The 23,661-nt window shown below is 39.7% G+C and overlaps 1 long non-coding RNA gene across 1 annotated transcript; it reads left to right on the forward strand.

Annotated features, from left to right (window-relative positions):
• Positions 1–301: 301 nt before the first annotated feature.
• On the forward strand, positions 302–9,208 carry LOC111089994. Its single transcript, XR_005385719.1, has 3 exons — positions 302–755; positions 5,812–5,898; positions 9,151–9,208. It is a non-coding gene; the product is annotated as an uncharacterized LOC111089994 (long non-coding RNA).
• Positions 9,209–23,661: the final 14,453 nt, after the last annotated feature.

The following is a 23,661-nucleotide window of genomic DNA, read 5'->3' on the forward strand; positions in this document are numbered from 1 at the left end:
CTGTTGGTGGATCATTTAATAACAAAAAGACTAAAAATATCCTTGGGGCGCCTGGCTGGCTCAGTCAGTAGAGCTCAAGGCCGACGTGGGAGGTAGAGATTACTTAATACATAAAAGGCTTTCCAAATTAAAAAATTAAATCAGAGCGCCTGGATGGTTCAGTGGGTTAAGCGTCCGACTCTTGGTTTGCTCAGGTCATGATCTCAAGGTCATTAGATCAAGCCCCACATTGGGCTCCTTGCTCAGCAACATGTCTGCTGGAGAGTCTCTTTCTCTCTTCCTCTGCCCCTTCCCCTCTCACACAACACGTTCTCTCTCAAATTATCTAATTAATTAATAAATTAAATTAAAATATTTTTTCTCCCCTTGTTCATCAGCCAGTCACCAAATTCTACTGATTTAGGGTCCAAAATTTCTCTCAGATTGAGCCCTCTTGTTTCCATCCTCATCTCCATCTCCGGAATCCAGACCTTCATGGCCACTTGCCTGAACTGTTTTTATAGCCCTCTGATTCCTCTTCCTTCTGATTCTGGTGCCTTCCCTCCCCAATCATTCTACACATTGCTGCCAGAATTATCTTCCTGACAGTGTGACTTCTGTAAATCTTTGATACAGTGTCACTTGTTTAATGTGTTCATTTAAGGGCCATCTTATAGGTGCTCATTAGGTACTAGGAGTAACTGGAGGCCCTGTGGACATAAATATAAAGAAGACCCAGTGCTGATGGAGATGGTGGCTTACCAAGACATAAACAGGTAAAAATGCGACAAAGGTGCACAGCCGGAGATGATACCACAGCTTTGGGATTTGGAAAAGTATATTTGTAGGTAACATCTGAGCTGAGTCTTAAGAGCAAAATAGGTTTTAGCTGGCTGATGATGGTGGAAAGGGAGAAGGGAGGAAGTAACCTGAGCAAAGGAAACATCACCAAAGGCTTGGGAGCAGCAATGACGTGTGTGTACAGAGAAACACAAGAAGCTGTTTCTAGAAGGTGAAGTGTGACACCATGGTCAGAGGCAAATCCAGAGAGGTGGACTGTGTGAACTTAAATGTCCACAGATTTCATTTCCTCCAGAAATTCAGGGCTAATCAATATTGCTTAGTTCACTTAAAGGTGAGAAAGGTCTCCTTTTGTTTATCTTCATGAATACCACTTTTCACATCTTGTCTGCAGTCTAAAGGGCTGCAGGGAGGGGACAGGATTTTGTAGGTTGGGAATCACAATGTGTTAATCCAGCCTAGCTCCACCTGACCTGCTTGACGATTCCCACTAGAAGCTAGATTTGTGTTGTATGTTGGCTTTCTGTTCCTCGTTGGTAAAGCTTTCCCAAACTACTAGAGTTCATGGTTGAGGAACTTCCCCTTACGTGTTCAGTGAAGCATTCCCCTCTTTCAGGTCCTTCCATTTCTCCTCCTTACATTTACTGGCATTAGGAGACCCAGTGTCTCATTCTTCTTGATGTAGTTTTGTTCCATTAGGTGTTGTCAGTGAGAAACATCCTTCCAGCAGCCACTGATTTGATTGATACTTGCATCTTTCAAATCTTTTTACAAATCCAATCCTTACCACTATCCTAATTAGTTGAGTATTTTGATCTCAGCCATGCTCCATTCTTCTCTTGCTTACACGAAATGGCACCTGGAAGATTTGAGGCCATTCAGGACTATAGACCTGCATAGAAGTATGCTGGAACATTCTAAAGTAGTTAATTACTGAACACCTGCTATATGCTGCTCCTTTACCCGGTACACTTTGAAATCCTTTAAAACTCAGCTCAGTTCTCACCTCCTTGGTGAAAGACCTGATTTCCTCAGGCAAAAATCAGTCTCTTTGAACCCCATAGCTTTTTATCTGCCTATCTATTATAAAGCGTAGCACATTGCATTATATGGTTAACTGTTTGCATTTCTGTCTCCCCCACTAGATGGTGATGTCCTCAAGGGCAGGGATTATGACCTGTTTACCTTTGTGACATTCATTTATTCACTCATTCAATACATTTAAAAAAGTACCTACTAGGTATCAGGAGCTAAACACACACACACAACTCATACTCAGTACACAACAGAGACATGTCTATGCTAGTAGATAATAGACTCCAATGAGAGGTAAATAAACAGGCAATTATAACTCCGTTTTGAAAATGCAATGTTGAACATACAGAGGAGCACATAAAAAGGGCACCTCACTTTAAGAATCAGAGAAGGCTTCCTGGAGGAAGTATCCTCTAAACTGAGGTCAGAAAGATTGAGTAGGTGTTAGATATAAAGTGGATGGAGGATAGGATGGGAACAAGGAGGGCAAAGTATTCCGAGGCACACAGGAAATAGCTCAAAACCCAAGAGGAGAAGACATAGTGTATGCTGAGATTGAATATCCTGTAGCCTGTCTAGAGCTAAGAGGAAAATGTCAAAGCTGGAGATGTAAAGGGGGCAATATCATAACAGACTCAAAGATAGGTACTACAGTTTATTAAAATTTGTTTCTTTCTCCAGTGCCTCGCAAAGTACTTGACTAATAAGTAGCTGGCTAATAAACATCTGTGGAAGAGAGGGAGAAAGAAGGAATGGCTCAGCACTCCAGTGGGTGGTATATAAATGACATGAAATGCAGATCCTGTCTGCCCTCAGGGCTATTGAGAGACAAGACATATCTGTCAAAATATGTAAATAAAAACGGGCCCCTTTGATTGAATACCAAAAGAGAGCAATGCAGGCAAACATGGTTAACTCTGGAGAGATTGCTGTCACCAGGACTTGTCAGGGAAGCCTGCATCAAGAGGATGAGGTCTGAACTACATCTGTAAGATAAGTATGGTTTAAGCAGGAAGAAATGAAAAAACAGATTTTGACATTTTACTTCATGGAGGTGAGAGGCAAGGTGAAGGAGGAAGAGAATCCCTTTTAAACTATTCTTAGTTCCTCTTCCTATCAACTTCTGTTTAATGAAGAGGTGTTTTGAGAACATCAGCATGTTTGCTAGAGAGATCTGACTGCATAGAGCATGAGACTCTGTCTAGAAAGACCTGTTCATGGAATCAGAGCCCAAGAGACTCATGTTCATACACTTGACCCAAAGTGAATATACTCTTTAGTATGGATGTATGTTCTGAAAAAAAAAAAAAAAAAAAAAAAAAACAGTACAGAAATACAAAATATGTTCAGTGTTAATTGTTCAACTAAAATAAAACCATTTTCCAAAAAGGATCAATTTTGCTTTACAAAAGCAACCAATACCCTACAAATTTGAAGCAATAATTAACCAAGAAAATTCTAGAGCAACAAGTCTGTGGATAGTTTCTTGAGCCCGTGTAATGGAATTTAACTTCTACTATCCTGGCTAAGTCTTCTATTAGCTGTGCTGGCATTTTTGCCTGTTGTCTTATAAACGCATTCCAGTTACAGCTTGCATATCACAATTGGATATCTTTGATTTTTTTCCCCAATTTTAGTGCAGGAAGTAATTTTCTGTCAATGTAATGGTTTATATGTTATGAAATTAAAACTTATTTTCTCCTCATTTCTTTTCTGTTAAGCTTTAAAAAATTTCAGCATTCTTTTTCAGTCTTTGCTATTGTTTGCAACACTCCCAAATTTAGAATAATCCTTAAATTTTCTTATTGAGCATTTTTCCTCCTCCTCTCAGAAAATCCTTAAATTTTTGCCCATCACATTCATGCTTTTTATTTATAGACTGTGACTTAAAAGTGTGAGTTCACTGTAGAATTTCAAAATGTACTTGTAGACAAATATACTGACCAGATTTATTATTTCCCTGCACATCCTTCTCTTAAGCAGGCTAGCCATACTGTTATATATTGCTTTATAATAATTTTAGCAGTTTTAAATCCTCCTGCCCAAGTCCATTTGAATTAATACTGAAAATAAAATTTTATAAGATATGATCATGAGATAAATTTTTTTTAAGATTTTTATTTATTTATTCATGAGAGACACAGAGAGAGAGAGAGTCAAAGACAGGCAGAGGGAGAAGCAGGCTCCATGCAGGGAGCCCAATGCGGGACTGGATCCCGGGTCTCCAGGATCATGCCCTGGATTGAAGGTGGCGCTAAACCGCTGAGCCACCCGGGCTGCCCGCCCCCCAAATTTTTTTAATCATTAGTTAACATTTACTAACAGTGGTGTGTTGTACTCAAGCTGCTTTCTACTAGCGAGCCAGAGCTGATTAGAGTAAACTTGGAAGAAATTTGTAAACCATTGCTTTCAGCTTAGTGTCTTAAAATCTGCCACAATGAGAATTTGTACACCAGAGAAATCAGCAAACCCTACAAATTGGGATTTACTTTTTCTACCTCTACCAAAACCACTTGTTAGACTATATTTCACTGAATCTAAGATGTTGTTGCTTAAAAGCTGGACAATTATTTTATACATCACAAAGAATAAGAAACATTGTCAGTTAGACTATAACATAACCTTTTTTTTTTTTTTTTTTGGTAAAGTGTATTTCCCTTTCAAAGGTATTAAAATGTGGAAAAATATATCTTAGAATCAATGATATATGACAATGAGGTCTCACATATTTTCTACAATTAGAACATGAGACAAAGAAATTTCCTCAGTAGGCTCTGTCTATTGTGGAAATCGTAGTCTGGGGGATTTTGGACTGAATCAATACAAAAGAGATCTTTTTGGAATTATTTGATTACCTTCTTACCTAAATACTGTTTCACTCTTAGTTTGTTTCTAATCTTTTGGAATAATGCACACATTTTCTTTTAAAAAAATGCAGCTAGCCTCATACTTTTCTATGATATTGTCAATAGTATTTTAAATGAATTAATTTCTTGACAATAACACTTGCATCTATACTTCAGTCTGCTAGTCAATTTATATAAAAATTATAACATGTTTATTACTGATTTCTTTTTTTAAAAGGTATATTTATTTGAGAGAGAGAGAGCACGAGTGCATAGGGAGGGGTAGAGGAAGAGGGAGGGAGAAATTTTAGCAGACTCCTCACTGAGCTCAGAGCCCGACAGGGGACTTGATCTCAGGACCCTGAGATCAAGACCTGAGCTGAAACCAAGAGTCTGACGCGCAACCAATTGCACCACCCAGGGGCCCCACTAATGATTTATTTCTTAATAATCATGCCCTTCCTCTCCTGCTGAGTTGCTTCTGAACTTAAAGGTTAATGAAACTGAAGCACATTTTAAAACTTTCTATGTGAGCCATGATAAGTTCTCTGTTCTTAACAGAAAAACAGTAACATGGAACTACATATATGGTTGTCTCTCTTGCCAGTTAGGTTATTTATATCTTATCAGAAAAAAGCCATTGTATTGATATATCTACCTGCTACTTAACAGGGCGAAACTTAATTGTGACATTGTAGGAAACCAATGATCAGGGAGTGTATAAATTACTCATTCACTAAACTCAAAATACAAATGGCCAGCAGATAATTTATGGTGACGATGTAAATGGCAAAAATGCTAGGAGATAACAAGCACTGGTTTTTAAAAGATCAAACATCAAAGCAAACTGCAGTGTTGAATCCATTTTGAAAACCACTTATTCTGAATAAATGTTATGTTTGAAAAGACAAAGAGCTGGATAATCACTTGTGAGCAGGAAAATAAATCATTTGTTGTTATAGAATTTGAAAAATCAACGCTATGACTTTTAGATTGTCCAGTAATTTCCTTTGCAGCTAGTAATTTTTAAAACATAGCTACAAAACAGTTTTGCTATTCCTACCGAATACTTGATGAGTGATGATTTATATAGAAAAGGAGTAAAAGCAAGGAGTGTTTCTTATGGAATTTATGCTTTGTGTAACTCTAGGAGTCTCACACATCATATGTGCTTTCACCATGAAGATAAGGAAACGATTTGCCAACCCTCATTTAATCCGAAAGTAGACTCTGTGTGGTATGTATCATAAGTGTCAATTATTAAAATTACTATCATTTATGTTGCTATGAAATGAATATAGATTTTATGTGTGGAAATGAGCCACCTGCATTTTATTTTTTAAAAACAGGTGTAATCTCATCTTGCATTTTACTAATTTAGCCATGTACCATGAATCCTTGAGCATCTGCTGTCATTCTATTTCCCTTTATCTATTCTGTTTCTCTCTCCATCTTCCATCATCACTGCATCTTCATACACTGTGTACTCTCTGAGTGCATGACTCTGTAGTATATGCAGCCATTCTTGCTAAATTATATTTCCTAAAAAATACTTACCCTTTGGAGAACAATATATTTTGTAAGGTATGACATTAAGCTCTGTAAACCTGACAAAATCCATTTTGAGATTTTTTTTTCCTAAAGAAATTAAATTTCGAAAGTGCTGAGATGTTAAGCAATGAATAAAACAAGGGAATAAATAATTCACTAATGTATTAATAAATATTTCAGTGCTGAATGGAGTCCTGGTTAATGCATGTTAATATCTTAGTAAGTGAAATTCTTTGAATGTTTTATATGTTACAACTTAAACTATTTAATATTACTAGTCATGGATCTGTAGATAAAATATTTAACAAAAGTCAGTAATGAATATGAAAAGGACACTTTACAGGTGTTTTAATAAATGAACTCCATAATAGTATAAGACATTCAAAGGCAAAGGTATGTATTTATCATCCTCTAAATCTGATTTTGTTGTTTTTACTTAAAATAGATTGTCGGGGTGAATTCTGAACACAAATATTAAGAGGCTCATTGCTATTTCAATGAGCTTATAGCCTCTCTTTATATTACATTTTTGTCCCTGAAATGTTGTCTTCAGAGATTTTTAAAGAATTTTTTTAAAAGATTTTATTTATTTATTTATTCATGAGAGACGCAGAGAGGCAGAGACACAGGCAGAAGGAGAGGCAGGCTCAATTCAGGGAGCCCGATGTGGGACTCGATCTCAGCACTCCATGATCATGCCCTAGGCCGAAGGCAGACGCTCAACTGCTGAGCCACCCAGGTGTCCCAGATGGATTTTTTTTTCCAGATGGATTTTTTAAAATACGAATTTTATTTTTACTACTTCAGCCTTAAGCAGTGCATTTTTAATAACTTGACATTATCCTGTAGGATGAAGAGTTTATTAGGGCTGCCAACTGCAAACTGTCCCTCTGATCAATGCACTGCACGTTAGTGATACTGCACACATGCTCACATTCAACGAGTTAAGTCTCTTAACCTCACAAACCTTTGTGTGCACAGAAGAATATAATTTTAGAAAGTGTTTTCTGGCAGGGCACTTTTGACATTTTGGCCCTGATAACTCCTTGTTGTGGAGACTGCCCTGTCCTGTATACTGTAGGATACTTAGAAATATCCTGGCCTTTTTTTTTTTTTTTTTTCTCTAAATTCAATGGCCAACATAGAATACATCATTAGTTTCAAATGTAGAGTTCAGTAACTCATCAGTTGCATATAATACCCAGTGCTCATCACATCCCATGCCCTCCTTAATACCCATCACCCAGTTATCCCATTTCCCCACCCACTTCCCCTCCAGCAACTCTCAGTTTCTCCCTATAGTTAAGAGGAAATATCCTGACTTTTGTATGCTACATGCCAGGAACTGTTCCTGTTCCTGTCCCACATTGTGATGACTAAATATATCTCCAAATATTGCCAAATGACCCCTAGGAAACAAAATCATCCCTTGTTGAGAACCACTGATTTTACAGTAATATGTTTTCTGGAAGGAAGTTAGGAATCATAACATAAAGTATCAAAAGTCCTTTACTATAACAGAAAGTGGCTAGTAATCTATAATGATTATTCCTGTAAAATCAACTTTATTGAAATGTATATTACATAGATTTTAATTGTACAGTTTGATGAGTTTTAACAAATATGTACATCCATGTTGCCTTGGCCCAGTCGAGATATAGAATGTTTCCAGGGTGCCTGGCTGGCTCAGTCCATGGAGCTTGTGAGTTTTGATCTCACAGTCGTGAGTTTGAGCCCCATATTGGGCATAGAGATTACTTTAAAATGTATAATATATATAGAGAGAACATTTCCATCATCTTAGAGAGTTTCATTTTGCTGCTTTGCTGTCAATCCTGGCCTGCACTAATCCAAGCCCTGGCCCAGAACAGCACTGACTTCTATAGTAATAAGGTAGTTTTGGCTGTTCTAGAACTTCCTATAAATGGAATAAAAAAGTATACACTCTTTTGTGTCTGACCTCTTTCACTCAACTAAATCTCTGTGAGATTTATCAATATTGTTGTATATATCAGAAATTTGTTCATTTTTATATCCATTTGGTTATATCCAATCTGTTTATTCACTCACCTGTTAATGGACTTGAGGTTGTTTTCAGTTTGGGTCTATCACAAACAAAACTTTTTTTGAACATTCATGTACAAGCCTTTGTGTAGACATATATTTTTTATATCTTTTAGGTAAACACCTAAAACTGGCATTGCCATATCAGAAGATAGTTGTATTATTACATTTAGAGACAGATGGTTATACCATTTTACACTCTTACCAAGAACACCTGAGAGTTCCAGTTGTTACACATTATCATGAACACTTGGTATTGTCAGTCATTTTAATTTTAGCTGTTTTCATGATTCTGTAGCGATATCTCGTCATGATTTTAATTTGCTTTTTTCCTGATAACTAATGAAGTTGAGTGTATTTTTATGGGCTGATAAGCCATCCATGCATCTTCCTTTGTGAAGTGTTTGCTTAAGGCTTTTACACATTTTCCAATTGGGTTACTTTCTTATTGAGTTGTGAAGAGTTCTTTATATTCTGGATACAAGCACTTCGTCATATGTGTGTATGGATATATATGTATATATATGTATGTACACATATATACAGTGAATACTTTATCTGGTCTCAGACTTTCTGAGACAGAACCACTATAAAGATTGCATTTAAAGGATCTCATTATTTGAAATAAGTCCTTCTGAGATTATTTTTATAAAGCAAACACCTAAACACAGGTTTATTCTATTTTCATATAAATGGTTCTTAAAGTTTGCATAATCCTAAATCATAGTAGTTACACATAAAAAAACTCCACTCATTCCTTAACACAACTACTAACAATTCTGTAATTGTAAATAATCAAAAATCTAAAAAGCAACACTTACTTTATCAAATGTTCTGAGGTGTTTCTCCTTTTTTTTTTTTTTTTTTTTTTTAGATTTTTTGAAAATTTATTTATTTGTGAGAGACAGAAGGAGGCAGAGACACACAGGCAGAGAGAGAAGCAGGCTCCATGCAGGGAGCCTGATGCAGGACTCGATCCCAGGACTCCAGGATCACACCCGGGCCGAAGGCTGGCACTCAACCGCTGAGCCATCCAGGTGTCCCTGAGCTGCTTCTCTTGAAGAGATGTATATGTCTATGGCTCAATGTTAGGTAACTCGATAAACTGATATTAAGACGGTGGGGAGGAGTGATATAATCTCTGTAGTATAATATTATGTATATAATATAGTATAGTATTATATATACATATATTTTATGTATATACATATAAAATGTGAAGATATGATGATAATGTTGATGATGATGGAGAAAAAGCAGAAAATTCTTGCTATTCTTTAGAATTTCCCACCCCAGGGCATCTTGTATTTTAAGATACCATCCCATTTGTCAAAGGACATGCTGTATGTAGAAATGCTACTAGAGTTACCTGGGTTGGGCTCCAGAATCAGCCACCTCCAATTACAGTATTTCTTTTTTTTTTTTTTAATTTCTTTCTTTATTTATGATAGTCACAGAGAGAGACACAGAGAGAGAGAGAGGCAGAGACACAGGCAGAGGGAGAAGCAGGCTCCATGTACCAGGAGCCTGATGTGGGATTCGATCCCAGGTCTCCAGGATCACACCCTGGGCCAAAGGCAGGCGCCAAACCGCTGGGCCACCCAGGGATCTCTCCAATTACAGTATTTCTTAACTAGTCGGTAAACTTTCCAGGAATGGTATTGCATTTATCCAAGGAAACAAAGGAGTACATGGCAGTTAGCTTCTTTGGAGGGCCCTCAGAAAATGTGAAGCTTGGAGTAAATATAGACGGTCCTCAGCTTTAGGTGGTTCTACCCCCTACTGTTTGACATTTCTAGCATTCGGTAATTTCCCAGATGTTACCACTTTGTGCATTGAAAGGAAGGCTGAAGACAAATGAATTTGTGTCATTCTTCCACCCTCGATAATTGTGTCACTGCACTGCCTTGCTTCTGAGTGTCCCTCAGTGCCCACTGAGTGTTGTTCAAACTGCTTACGTGACAGGGTTTAAGAAAAAAGGTCCTGGCACTGTGTCTGGCACACAGTAGGTCACAATAAATAGTAGTTCCCAACCTTGATCCCGGGGTGGTGGTAAATTTGGGGGGAGGATTTCTTCCACATAGAGCCAAGTCTACTCAGATAAGCTCTCTTGCTAAATCTCTATGCTGGAAGGTGCATTTGTTTTCAAACTACTCCCTTGCTAAGAGGGCACTCCGTTTAAAATCTTAGTTTTAGACTCTCTCTCTCTTTCTCAAATAAATAAATAAAATCTTTCAAAAGGGGGAAGGAGTGCCTGGGTGGCTCAGTTGGTTAAGTGTCTGCCTTTGGCTTAGGTCAGGATCCTGGGATCCAGCTCCGTGTTGGGCTCCCTGCTCAGAGGGGAGCCTGCTTCTCCCTCTCCCTCTGCCCTTCCTCCCTTCTCCTTTGGCTCTTGCACACTCTCCCTCAAATAAATAAAATCTTTAAGATATAGATAGATAGATAGATAGATAGATAGATAGATAGATAGATAGATAATAAAATCTTAGTTTCCTTAGTGTCCTAAGATCTTAGGACAATCTCTGAGCCAAGCCCCCTACTGAACAAGCCCAAGGCATAATCATTTTCCAGGTGGACGCTGAAATCCCCCTGATTAACTGGGGCTGATTGACACTGCCTGCTGTCCCCGCAGAGCCAGCAAGCTCCTTTCTCTGTGGTCAGCTTCCCTTTCATTCCCAGCCCAAGCAATTTTCCTTTTGTTTTCATGCCCCCTCAACTATGACTTAACAGAGGATTTGTTATATTTTACCCAGCATTTTGAGATGAAAAGCTGAAAGATTGTTAGATACTTTTAGTCCTCCTTCCAGCAGGAAACAGAACTCTCTTAGTCTTTCTTTTTTTACGATTCAAATTTGACTTTTATTCAGAATAAAGCTTCGAGGTTTTTTTTCCATTTTGAAGAAAAAAAAATATAGTGAAAGTGCAAAGCATGAAAATCTGAATGCGAATGAAATCAGTGCATATATTTAAAAGGGATAGAGTCCTTGGCCTGCTTTTTGTATTAAGCAGTTTGCTCTAAGTGCTAAGGGACGCCTCATAACACAGTTGAAGAAAATGGATTTTTGCCTTCTGGGTTTGAGTCTTTGCCCTTCCTTTTATTCTTTATTTAACCCTGGATATGTAATTTATCCTAAGTGAGACTTCATTTTCACCTTTAACATAGGAGCAATGATACTTGTTTAACTCCCTTGTAGGGTTATTATGAGGGTCAAATAAAATAATGTGCAGTAGGTTACAGCTTTTTGTAGACTGTAGGTAGGGCATGTTGCAAATTACAGTTACTACCAGGCACTTTCAAGTGGTACTAGTGAATTACATTTGCTTTTATTCCTTGTGTTAAATGTTTCTGAGAATTATGGGTTGGGCCAACTCATTGGCTAATATAATCTTTTTATCTTTAAAATTTTTTTACAAATTCATTCATATACCTTAGAGAGACAGAGAGAGAGAGAGCAAGTGGAGGGAGGGGCAGAGAGAGAATCTCAAGCAGACCTCACTGAGCATGGAGGCCATCGAGTGTTTCCCATCTCATGATTCATGAGATGGTGACCTGAACTGAAACCAAATGTCAGACGCTCAACCAACTGAACCACCCAGGAAAACCCTGCTAATTTTTTTTTTTGTTTTAATAAAGACAAAAGCTGGATTTAACTTTTCACCGAATACTATGATTAATTATGTTGAAAATCTTATTCTCTATATCCTAGATCGGGCTTATGATCCTAGATAGAGAGAATAAAATAGAATTCCTGAAGTTATAGGAAATAGGAATAGACATATACAGAAGTAGATAAATTGCTTAGCTTAATGGAAAAAGAGCCCCTTCCTTTTCTCACCCAAGAGCAAGGACTTCTATGTTGTGGGTTGTGTGCCATAATTTTTCTGACTTATCTTTTCTTACTAAATATTCTCACACTCTGGGCAAGATACACACCAAGGTAGTTGAGAATTTTGGCCACTGCTGTATAAATAGTAGAGTAGTAGTAGTATTTTTTAAAAAAATAATTGTGGTAAAATAGACATGGCTCTCTGAGCCCCATACTATTGGGATTTTATGGAGGCATCCTCACATAGGCGTGATAGATTATTAACTCTATTTTCAGCCCCTCTTCCATCTCAACAGAGTGTGGGGTAGGGCTGAAAATGCCAACCTCCAATCATAACTTGGTCTTTCCAGTGACCAGTCCTCATCCAAGAGCCATCTAGGAGCCCAGCCAGAGTCGTTTATTTGAAAAAAAAGATGCCCTTATCGCCCAGGATGTTACAAGATTTTCGGGAATCTTGTGTCAGGAACTGGGGGAAGAAACCAATGTATATATTTCTTATTATAAATCACAGGGGTAGTACTCCCAAAACTAAGCTTAAAGATCACTTCCTCAGGAAGACCTCTGATACCAAAGTCAAGGACTGTGTCCTCTGATATGAGCACAGAGAACACACTAGGTTTCTACTTTCTGGAACTTATTATATCAATATTTATATAATGTTTGTGTTATATATTAGAATATAAACTCCAGGAGGGCTGAAATTGTGACTCCTCTTATCTTCAGTGCTATAAATCACAATTAATGCCTAGAACACAGTGAATGTTCAATTAACATTTCTGGAATAAATGAGTTTTGATCAATAGCATTTGTGAGGCTAACCTCTCTCCCTCTCATTCTCTGTCTACAGAGATATTTACTCTTACTGAGTTTAATAAGCTATTACTTATAACCCAGTTTTTTTCCCCCTCACTCTTCTCTCTATGATCAGTTTCCTTTTCCCAACACCTACTGGTTGGACACATAGTGTCATGGTGAATGAATGGATGGTGGAGTGGCTACAACGTTGCCAGGCAGGAGAGAGGGCTCTCTTTTTGCACTTCTCAAGGGCTTCATCTGACAAAGCAATGATGTCCTCCTGCACCCAGAAGTTTGCATTTTGACCTTATTCCTAGGGAATGTGCCCATCAAACTGTGGAGGAAGTTGTTCCTTTCTTCAATACACTTGACCTCTTTTCCTACTTTAACTTAACCACTAGAGGGGGCAGTGACCTGCTCTGTTGGGGCACCGGAAATATACCTGTAGAGTATGAGGGCTAGGTAGGTCTTGGTGATCTCCTGCGCCAACTCTTCCAGTTTTATAAGCAAATAGAGAGAAGAAGGGACTTGCCTAAGATTACAGAGTTGGTCAGTGACAAAACCCAGATCCCTTGTTTTCCCTTCTAGCATTCTTCATTGCAGCACACTGTCTCCTGCCCATACGTCCTTGGAGGATTCTTGCAGGGTCCACTGAGATAGATCAATTTTGACAAGGCTGATTAGCTCGCCAAGAATTCCTTGGACTGCCAGCATCATCATCCAAGTTTATTAATGGTCCATATCTATGCTTGTGGGCTGGCGGAGGAGTAGCATGACATAATGGCAACCGTGTTGAATGCCAGCAGTTAGAAAAAACAAGATGTAGTGGATGGTTGGTGCTAGCTATTGTCTTTCTGTTACATAAGAGGGCAAGCTTTCTGTTACATCTGAGGCTTATAACTACCCTTTCCATCCCTCGCCTGTTGTGGGTCAATAACCCAGGTCTGGCTAATCACAGCTTCATGTTCCTCCCAGATGCAGTGATGATTCAAGAGAGGATATGAAATCCAGCTGGGTCTATTAGGGTCCTACCCATGTCTTTAGGAGTTTGAAATCAAAGGAATAACTGTCATGTCTCAGGGGGCATGGTGCCAGAAGAATACAAAGTTGGATGACCGTGGACATCCCTCTAGTCAAATAGAGAAGACTTGCTACCAGAGGAGATTAAGAGAGTTAAGCATAGACCCAGAGATGAAAGCCATAGGGAGTAACAAATCCCAGTTTTAGTCCTTCAGCCCTGGCTCCTACAGATTCACAGGTTCCCTGAGTTACCCTACCTACATGAGCCTATTCCTGCTTTTTTGTTATTTAAAGGTAGTTTGGTTACATTTTTGTCACAGTGAAGAATTTTGACTAGCACAGAGACAGTTCAAACTTGGTGTACGATAATAACACCATTCCTCTGACTTCCAAACTCAACATCAAGCCAGAGGTCCATCTTTCAAAACCAGACTCATGGGTGGATAGTGATTAGTCTAGTCTTAACATTTTTAAAATACTCCCTCACTGATTTCTGTCCCGGTTAGCTCAACCAGGAAGCACATGTTGTTAGTGAGGCAAAGCACATGGGTCACATGGTTCAATTAGTCCTGTTTTGTCTATAACATAAGACTTACCCCTGAAAACATCCAGCTGTTTTGCAACCCATGCCCTTGACCATGTTGTGAACCAGTGTGGCTCAGAGCACATCTACACTGTCTCTGGAAGGGAGCGTGAGGTCATAGAAGGAGCGCTGGGCTGCTCCTTCAGCTGCTCAGGTGATAGCGTTCTATTAAACTCCAACTTTTCCTTATTGGGAGAGCCCCCAAGTGAGTAATTTAACTTTTTTGGGCTTCGTTTTACCAGATTACAAAAAATACTCTACTTGAGTGACATGGTCCTAAGATATCGTCTAGCTTTAAAATGGCATTATTCCCAAAGAACAAGTGAAGTACATCTTTGATGAAGGACAAGTCAGTCTAACTGTCCTTGTACCAAAAGGATATCGTGTTCGGCCCTACTGTTTTTTCATCAGTCCTTAGGGCAGACTAAGTAAGGAATCATTAAGCATCTTTCAAATAGAAGTCTCTGCTTCTGGCACCAAAGCACAGCCCTGCACTCCTTGGCGAATGATTTGCTACCCTTAGGGCTGATTCTTAAATATGCCAGGGAAAGCCAATCCCTTCTGTAATATCAATGATTGTGAGGCAGCAGTTCTTTACTTCAGGGCCTGGGAGCCAGAGCTTTCGTCATATTCTCACCTCTGCCACCCTGGCTCCCTGTGACACCTCCGCGTCCCAAACTGTGAAGGCTGAGGGTTGCTAGGAGACCAGAGCTGAGGCAGCAGGCAGCCATCAAGGGGCCTCAGCTCACTGGGGAAGCTAGACCAGGGAACACAGCCTCGTGAGGAAGTAGGGAGGCAAATCCCTCTTGGACTCTTGATCTAGTTTCTAGAAACTGAGTCAAAGTACAACTGGGGGTGGGTTGGGGAAGAGCTTTCTCAGTTCTCCAGATCAGATAAGAGGCAGAGATGCAAGATGAGGCAGCACATGAGAGAAATTACACGAGGCTGTAGAGATGGCAAAGAAACCAAAGGCTTGTTGCTCAGAGGAAATAATGGCAGAAGGAGACATTTGGATTGCAGTTCCTGGTGAACTGGTGTGGGACTAATAGTCCCCCGCTTTCCTCAGATCTGACATGGCGGCCAAATGCTTGCAGGTTCCTGGGATCCATGTGACTGAGGCCATCCTTCCTTGGCCTGAGCTTGCCTCTGGGAAGCACTCGAGCTGATCCAAATGCAGATGTATTTGAATTGCTCCAGATGGCAGGAAGCTGAGCCAGTAGCGCTCAGTGTTAGTAGGTGGGGAGCAGTGATAAATTGGACTCTGATGGGAACCCCCTAGGACATAAGGTTAAGACCACTGTAAGGCAAAGGGTGACCTCCTTACCTGGTTATGTGCTTGACATAGCTCCTGGCACATGGGAAAAGCTCAAGGTCTATTGTACTGGTTATACTTAGCTTGACAGATGGGTATTGACTATCTTCTCCCTCTATCCCCAGACTTTGCCTCTAATTATTTTGAGGTGACTGTGGCTGACAAATATCTTTAAAGTAGATCTTGTCTTTTAATGCCCTTTAAGGGCCTCTTTTTTTTTTTTTATTGGTGTTCAATTTACCAACATACAGAATAACCCCCAGTGCCCGTCACCCATTCATTCCCACCCCCCGCCCTCCTCCCCTTCTACCACCCCTAGTTCGTTTCCCAGAGTTAGCAGTCTTTACGTTCTGTCTCCCTTTCTGATATTTCCCACACATTTCTTCTCCCTTCCCTTATATTCCCTTTCACTATTTATATTCCCCACATGAATGAGAACATATAATGTTTGTCCTTCTCCGACTGACTTACTTCACTCAGCATAATACCCTCCAGCCTTTAAGGGCCTCTTGTACTGTTCCTGTCCATATGTGAGTTTTAGACTCAGAGTCAGTCCCCTTTGGACAGTCAACAGTGATGATTCATTCTAACATTTGCCCACATAATTTGCCCATCCCTGACAGACCAAAATACCTGACTCCACAGAACATCAACCATGTGCTACCACATCTGGCCAGGAAAACGCCACCTTCCTCTCATTTTTGATTGTCAATTGTAGAATGTCTTATAGATGTTTACGTGTTGTGTGGTCTGCCCCAGAAGTCACCATGTCTTGGTGAGGGCAATATGACCTTCAGGTGAGTCTATTGTTGCTCTAGCCTTGACTGCTGACCTGGACACAGCTGACTCCACTTGAGGTTATGGCTTATTGCTCCTAGTGGTCACAGCAGCAACAGCAGCACGGTGACAAGCTCTGCATTAGAAGGAATCACATCCTGGAATGATGTAATGTTTCTGGATGTGTGGTGGTTGGGTCACATGAAGTCTGACATCATCTGGAGGTGGGAGCTTCTGGGAATGCTGCCACTAGCAACTTTGCGGGGCAGATCGGATCATAGCTCTTTCAGGAGGCAGAAAAGCAAACAAAGCAGAGCAAAACAAAAGGTATGTGCCAGCTTCAAAAATCCAAGTGGTCAAATCACAAGGGAGAAGAAAGAGAGTTGTAATACTTACTCCAGAGACTCTAAAGCCTTACCCCTCAGCATTCAGACACATTTATAATCAAAGGACCTTGAGAGGCTTATCTGCTTCAACCATTTGCCTCTAAGGAAGATTATAGCTAAAACTTCAAAGCCTGTAAAACTCCAGGAGAATGATGGCACATAACCTGCTTTGGTAGGTGGCTCCAATGTCACTGCCTTTGGAGCAGTGGCTCTTAGTTGACTAACTAGATGTCTAGGGGGAGGGTTTGGCCATGTCACACCAGCAGAGATTCTTATGTATTCTAGGTGAGTAGGGAGATAGAATTTGGGGAGAGGAATGTGGAGTTAGGCAAATAATGTTTCTAACAAGCTCCCTGGATGGAGTAAATATAATATTTTAAAAATACACAGCTTTGCCTTTATTAATTATGATGATATTTTTAATTGCAAAATTTCAAACATAGAGAAAAATCAGAGAATACTAAAAGAAACACCCACATCTACCCTTCACCTAAATTCACCAATTAAGAACATTTTCCATACCCATTTCATTTTTGTATTTTTTAGACACACACAGAGTACATAGAGAAAAATCAGCAAACTCCCTCTCTTTCATGTGTATCTAATTTTTTGAAGAATTCTGAAAAACTGTCCAAATTTTTCAAACCAAATGTCACTGCTGCGTAGTCCTCTCCCCCCATGTTGAGAACCTTTTTTTTTTTTTTTTTTTTTTTTTTAAATCAAGACAGTGTGTTCTTGTGTTTGGTTTGGTTCTCTTACACCTAAAGATAAACGATAAACTTTCACTCTCTGGGGAAAATAAGATAACAGCTATCACTGCCATAAACACACTTTCTGCCTTTTCATTTTCACCAAGAGGAAAGCGAAGCACTGAGCATGTAAAATGACTTATTTGGTCCTGGCTAGACTGTATGATGGCCAGGATTCAAAGACTTTCAGTTTCCATCTTTTTGTACCAACCACAGACAAGCAGAGATTGCTCTGTGACACTGACTTTTCTGTCCTGTCTTCTATTCAACAAGGGTGACATAAGGAATGTCATAGACCAAGTACCTCACTGCTCAGCTCTGAAACCTTCTGTTTCTACTCTTCCATCTGACTCCCTCAGTGCCTGGTTTTTCGTAAAAAGATACGCCGTAAGAATATCTTGCAGCTGGACCCCACCTAAGCTTCCACCCAGCCATCTCACTTCTCCACACTGAGCCCTCAAATACCAACATGCTCCCAACATACATACGTGTGTGTGCATCACCACTAAAATTAACAACTCAAGTCAACAGCGGTTTATTGAGCATCTCGCTAAGATCAGGTTTGGGTCCTGGAAACTCTGGACATGATCCCTGCCCTCGGGAAGTTTCCCTGATCTACCAAAGAACACAGATTAATTAGACAAATTATTTTATTTGTGATGCATGTTGTATGGGGAGGGAGCACAGGTATTTAGGGGATCCTACTGCAGGGGAATTTGAACCTAGTTTAGGTCAGGGAAGTGATCCTTGGGGAAGAGATGTTTAGGCTGGTTTCTCAACACCTGAGAAAGACAGCGGCAGAATATGGGGGAGTATGAGGAGTATGGTGATAATCTTCTGCATCAAAGACGTACAAACTCGCGAGGCTCTGCAGCTGTTGGAAAAGGAGCCCCAGCTGCTGCTTCTATCCACAGCCCATGTTAGCCTTTGAGTAGGTTGCCTTTTATCTTAAACATTGCTTTTCATGATCTGTTGAAGCTTTCTGGGTTCAACAAATTATTTCACTTAGCAAAGTGTTGGAATTATACTCACCTCTATGCATATCTACTCTGGCAGTCTGCTCTCTATTCCTAATTTGGGAATCATTTTTCTACAAGCTTATATTTCAAGTCTCTGGACAGCCAGTCAAAGTAGAATTCCAAATCTGCAAAAAATTGTCAGACTGCATAAAAAGCAATATCCTACTATATTTGTTTACAAAAGATATACTTTATTTTTGTTCTTTTACTTTGAAAAAGAAATGTAAGCTCTCTGCCGAATGTGGAGCTCAAAGTGATGACCCTGAGATCAAGAGTCACACACTCCACCGACTGAGATAGCCAGGTGCTCCTCTCCCCACAACAAGAGATGTACTCTGAGAAGAAAGACACAGGTTAAAAGTTAAGTGATGAAAAAAGATGTATTATGCAAACACTAATCATAAGAAAGAAGAATAAAAAGTAAAAACAAGGGCACTTGGGTGGCTCAGTGGTTGAGCATCTGTCTCTGGCTCAGGGTGTGATCCCAAGGTCCTGGGAATCGAGTCCCGCATTGGGCTCCCCACAGGGAGCCTGCTTCTCCCTCTGCCTATGTCTCTGCCTCTCTCTCATGAATAAATAAATAAAATCTTTTTTCTAAGTAAAAGCAATGGTTCATGAGAGACAACAGAAGCGAGAAAATAAAATGAGCAATTCAGGAGATGCAATATGCCATTAACAGTCATTCCAGAAAAAGAGAACAGAGAAAATGGAGAGAAGGAAATGATCAAAGAAAAAGTATGAGAACTGTTCCTAGGCTTGAAGGACATTCACCTCCAGACTAAAAGGCTCACAAGTACCCAACGCAATAAATAAGGAACCAAGCCGACTTTTAGAACACCGTGAGACAGCATGCTGAAAACCCCCAGAGAGAAAAAGTAGAACATACCAACAAGTTCTGGAATAAGAATGGAATCAGACTTCTGAATCACATCATTGAAAATTAGATGACAATGAAGCAAAGACTTCAAAAGCAACACACACACACACAAACACACACATCTATATATTCAATCTGGAATTCTACTCATCCAAGCTATCATTCAAATACGACACTAGAACTAGATAAAAGATATTTTCAGACATGTAAGTTCTCCAAAATTTACTTCTCCCTTTTAGAAAGCTACTGAATGATGTGGACCTTAAAAGAGAGAGAGAGAGAGAGAGAAGAGAGAGAGAGAGAGAGAAAGGGCAAACCAAGAACTAAGCATCCAAGAAACAAAGGATCTTGCATTAGAGGAATGAAACTCCCAGGATGGAAGAAATGGAAGTGTCCTATGTTTCTGGCTGAGCGTCAAGCCTAGAGCATATCCTGTGCAGGTTGGAGGCAGGCAAAAGAGCACACCAGGAGGGCTGTCACCAAGGATGAAAATGGATCTGGGGATACCTGATACATTTACACAGGAAATACATCTCATGAGGATGACCCCCCCACCCCGGCTTCCTTTGTAGTTGGGAATGAACCTGTAACATCATTCTGGCCAGTAAGACACAAGTTGCATTCTACTGGGTAGAAATGCTAGGAAAACTATTGTTTCCTTATGAAAAATAAAAAACTAGCTGGAACACTTACTCTGTTGGTCCTTGACCTTTCCCTCCTCTTGAATGAAGATGTCTTATCTTGTGGACATAGAGGAGCCATCTTGAGACTATGAGTACAAAAACCATAATCTAAGGATTCGATAGTATAAAGATCAAGGATCCTGGAACATGGATGATAGAAGGACAGAAGCAGTGTTTCCCAAAGTGTGGTGGGGGAATGGCGTCATTTAAGTGGAATTTATGCAGATTAGCATTAAATAACATTGAATAATGCACACCAAAATCCAATCATTATTGCTATAATTTTTCTTTGCCAATATGACTGGTTTGCTAAATGCACCAATAGACCAAATGAATTATTGCTACCACCTTCAAAACAGGGGCAATGCAAAGGTTCAGTTTTCATAGGTCAAAATGAAAGAATATAGAATTGTTTTGATAATATGAAAAAAATATGTAGTAGATCACTAAGAAAAATACTTTAAAAAAAATATCACTGCTTAACCAAAGAGTCACAGCTCAAGGGATGATTGGGAGAGATGGGGTGGGATACAAAATAAACTTTCATATGGCCTAGACAGTCATTGCAATGTCCTTGTACTGTAAGAGAGAAACAAAAGAGATGACATTTACTCCTGTTCTAATATCTATTTCTTCAAAGATAATCCTGCTTTCCAGTATTAAATTATGAAAATGCTATCCTTTCGCCTCATAAAACTGGTTACTCTTTCAAAGTTCCTCCCATCCGCCTCTTCTGCTGCCTCAAAAAGCTTTTGAAAATAAATGAGCTGAGGCATATTATTCATCTCTTCTGGTCTCTATGTGACTTTCATATCTAACGCTTAACCCCAGACCCTGGGGAATCGAGTGTCCCTCCCCAATCAGATTTGATGAAACAGCAAGAGGTTTTCAGAGAAACACTGAACAACCTGATTGCTGGCAGCAAGAACAAAGGCTCAACCTCTAGTTTTCCAGATGTGGGTGGATTCTGTCCACACAGATACCATTTAAAATTTAATTTTAAATCCTTTGAGTTCCTCCAAAGAAGATATTTAATGAACCGTGGGAGCTGGTGACAATTTTAATTATTCACAATATCTTTTTCATAGTAAAATGATCCATGCTTTCAAGAAGGGGAAGAGAAACTACCAACAACTTGCCAGGCACTGTACCTCCTTTAATTCTTATAATCACCTCGAGGAGTGGTATTATTATTGATCAAGTTTGGCCAAGTCAGCTTGCTTGACTATTAACTGGCAAAGTCGGGATTGGAACTCACGTGTGCTTGACCCTTTTTTTTTTTTTTTTTGGCTATTCCTCTGCGCTGGGAATTTTGTCACCTTCAATGCTGCAGGATTTCACCTAGGGAGCTGCTAGTCGTTTTGTTGACAGATTAATCATAGGGCTTTACAGAAATGGTGATATCAGCTGTTCTTCTTAGACTTAGTGGTCAACTGCTTTCGTGTGCAAAAAGCCCAGTACCATCAGGCAGTAAACAAAAAGAAACAGCAGGGAGCATCTCTAGTCTCAAGGTACTCAAATCTAGATGGAGGAAGAGAACAGGTAAAGAAATCATATTTGTCACCAGATACTAATTAATAAGCCAGAGACAGCTTGATTTCTCTTCTAGTTTTTTTTTTATCTATTCTAAAGATAGTAAGCACACATTGTAAGCAAATCTTCTCTAATCTCATCTTTTGATATATTTTTTAACTCTTGTTTTTCAGCACACATGTGTACATATGTTTAGACATTGAATTGAATGATATTTGTATATACTTGTATGTTCTGTTTTGGTTTTGTTTCTGTTTTGTTGTTTTTTTATTCACTATTGTGTCATGGGCCCAGCAGATACGCTCTGCCACTGGGTTGGAGGTTCCTGGTTCTCTGGGGGGCACAGGAGGTAAACACAGCTTCCAGGTTATAGCAGGTGGGTCCACTAGGGCACAAGCCAGACAGCTGTGCCATGTATAGAAATGGTGCTCATTTTCAGCTACCCCGGAGAACTATGTGGAGCTCCAGAGAGGATTTATTTTTAACTCCTTAATGCTTAGATGAAGAGAACCATACTTGACATAAAGAAAGGAATATCCAGCCTTGTATGCATTAAGCCTTTTACTTCTGGTAATAATAATTCCAAGGCCTTACTTTTGCATAACATTCCTGAGTTTGTTTGTAAAATACTTTCACATACATTAGTTTATTTACATAAATCTGGGTCTTTTACATTTGTCATCCCATTCGAGAAGGCAAATGTAGCTTTCCTGGATTAAAAAAAAAATTAAGGAGAGAATGTGAAGGAGATGGGCCTGAGATTTAGGTGGAGTTTGGCTGTGGCAGCTCCTGCCAGAATGTGGAGGTGTTCCCTGGGGCTCTCCCAGCTGTATCCCATGTGACACTGGACTCTGCAGAAGTGGTCCAGGAATGTGCCCATTCTTAGCTGAACGAGCAAGGAATGTGCCTCTGCCAAGCTGTCTCCAGCAGTGGGGATCAGACCATATAGTCTCAGTGCCATTCACAACAATAGCAACAATAGATCCTTCACAATAATTACCTAATCAACTCCTCACGAGAGCCCCAAGAGGGAAGAATTATGATCCCAATTTTCTCTGTGGGGAAAAATGGAACTAAGCAAAGGCCAATGACTTCCCAAAGCTCCACAGTTACTAAGTATTAGATGCCGGATTTGAACTCTGGTCTATCAAGCCTTAAGGTCTCTAAAGGTTAGGTCCTCCTCCCCCAACCCCACACCATCTCACCAGATTCTAATTTCTTTCCCTGCTTCCATCCCCTTCCTCAGGGAATCACTCCTGGACTATTCCCAAAGTCCAAATTCTTGTTTCTTTACTAAGAAAAGCCAGCATACCCATGAAGACGCTCAGAAGAACAAAGGACCGTCCGTAGGATTCCTATTCCTTAGAAAGCAACTCTGGTAATTTAGAGTGATGCTTTTTCTCCTCTCTCTTATGTTATATATTGTCTCAACATTTAGGACAGCTGTACCAGATGGGTATTATTCCTCCCTTTTACGGGAGAGAAAACTGTGTCACAGTAAAATACTTTGTCCAAGGTTGCAGGTTTTAAGTAGTGCAGATATAATTTTTCATCACATCCCTTTGACTTGAGAACTACTGTTGTTTCTTGCTGCTCTTAAAATGTACCAGAAATTCCAACATCTGTACTTCTAAACCGCGTTTCTCCCCACTGACTCATGCCCCTGGGAGCGCAAAAATCCCTTTTCAGACCACATGTCCAGAGTTTGGGTTAGAAAAACAAGGTCAAAGACAAGAAGCCTTGGAAGTAGGGACTGAGCCCATATTCCTTCCTGCCTTCCTTAGTGGGTGAACTTCTCGCATTGGAAGGTGCTCCGGCAGGAGT

The sequence above is a fragment of the Canis lupus genome, chromosome 38 (assembly GCF_011100685.1).
Source record: "Canis lupus familiaris isolate Mischka breed German Shepherd chromosome 38, alternate assembly UU_Cfam_GSD_1.0, whole genome shotgun sequence".
Taxonomy (NCBI): domain Eukaryota; kingdom Metazoa; phylum Chordata; class Mammalia; order Carnivora; family Canidae; genus Canis; species Canis lupus.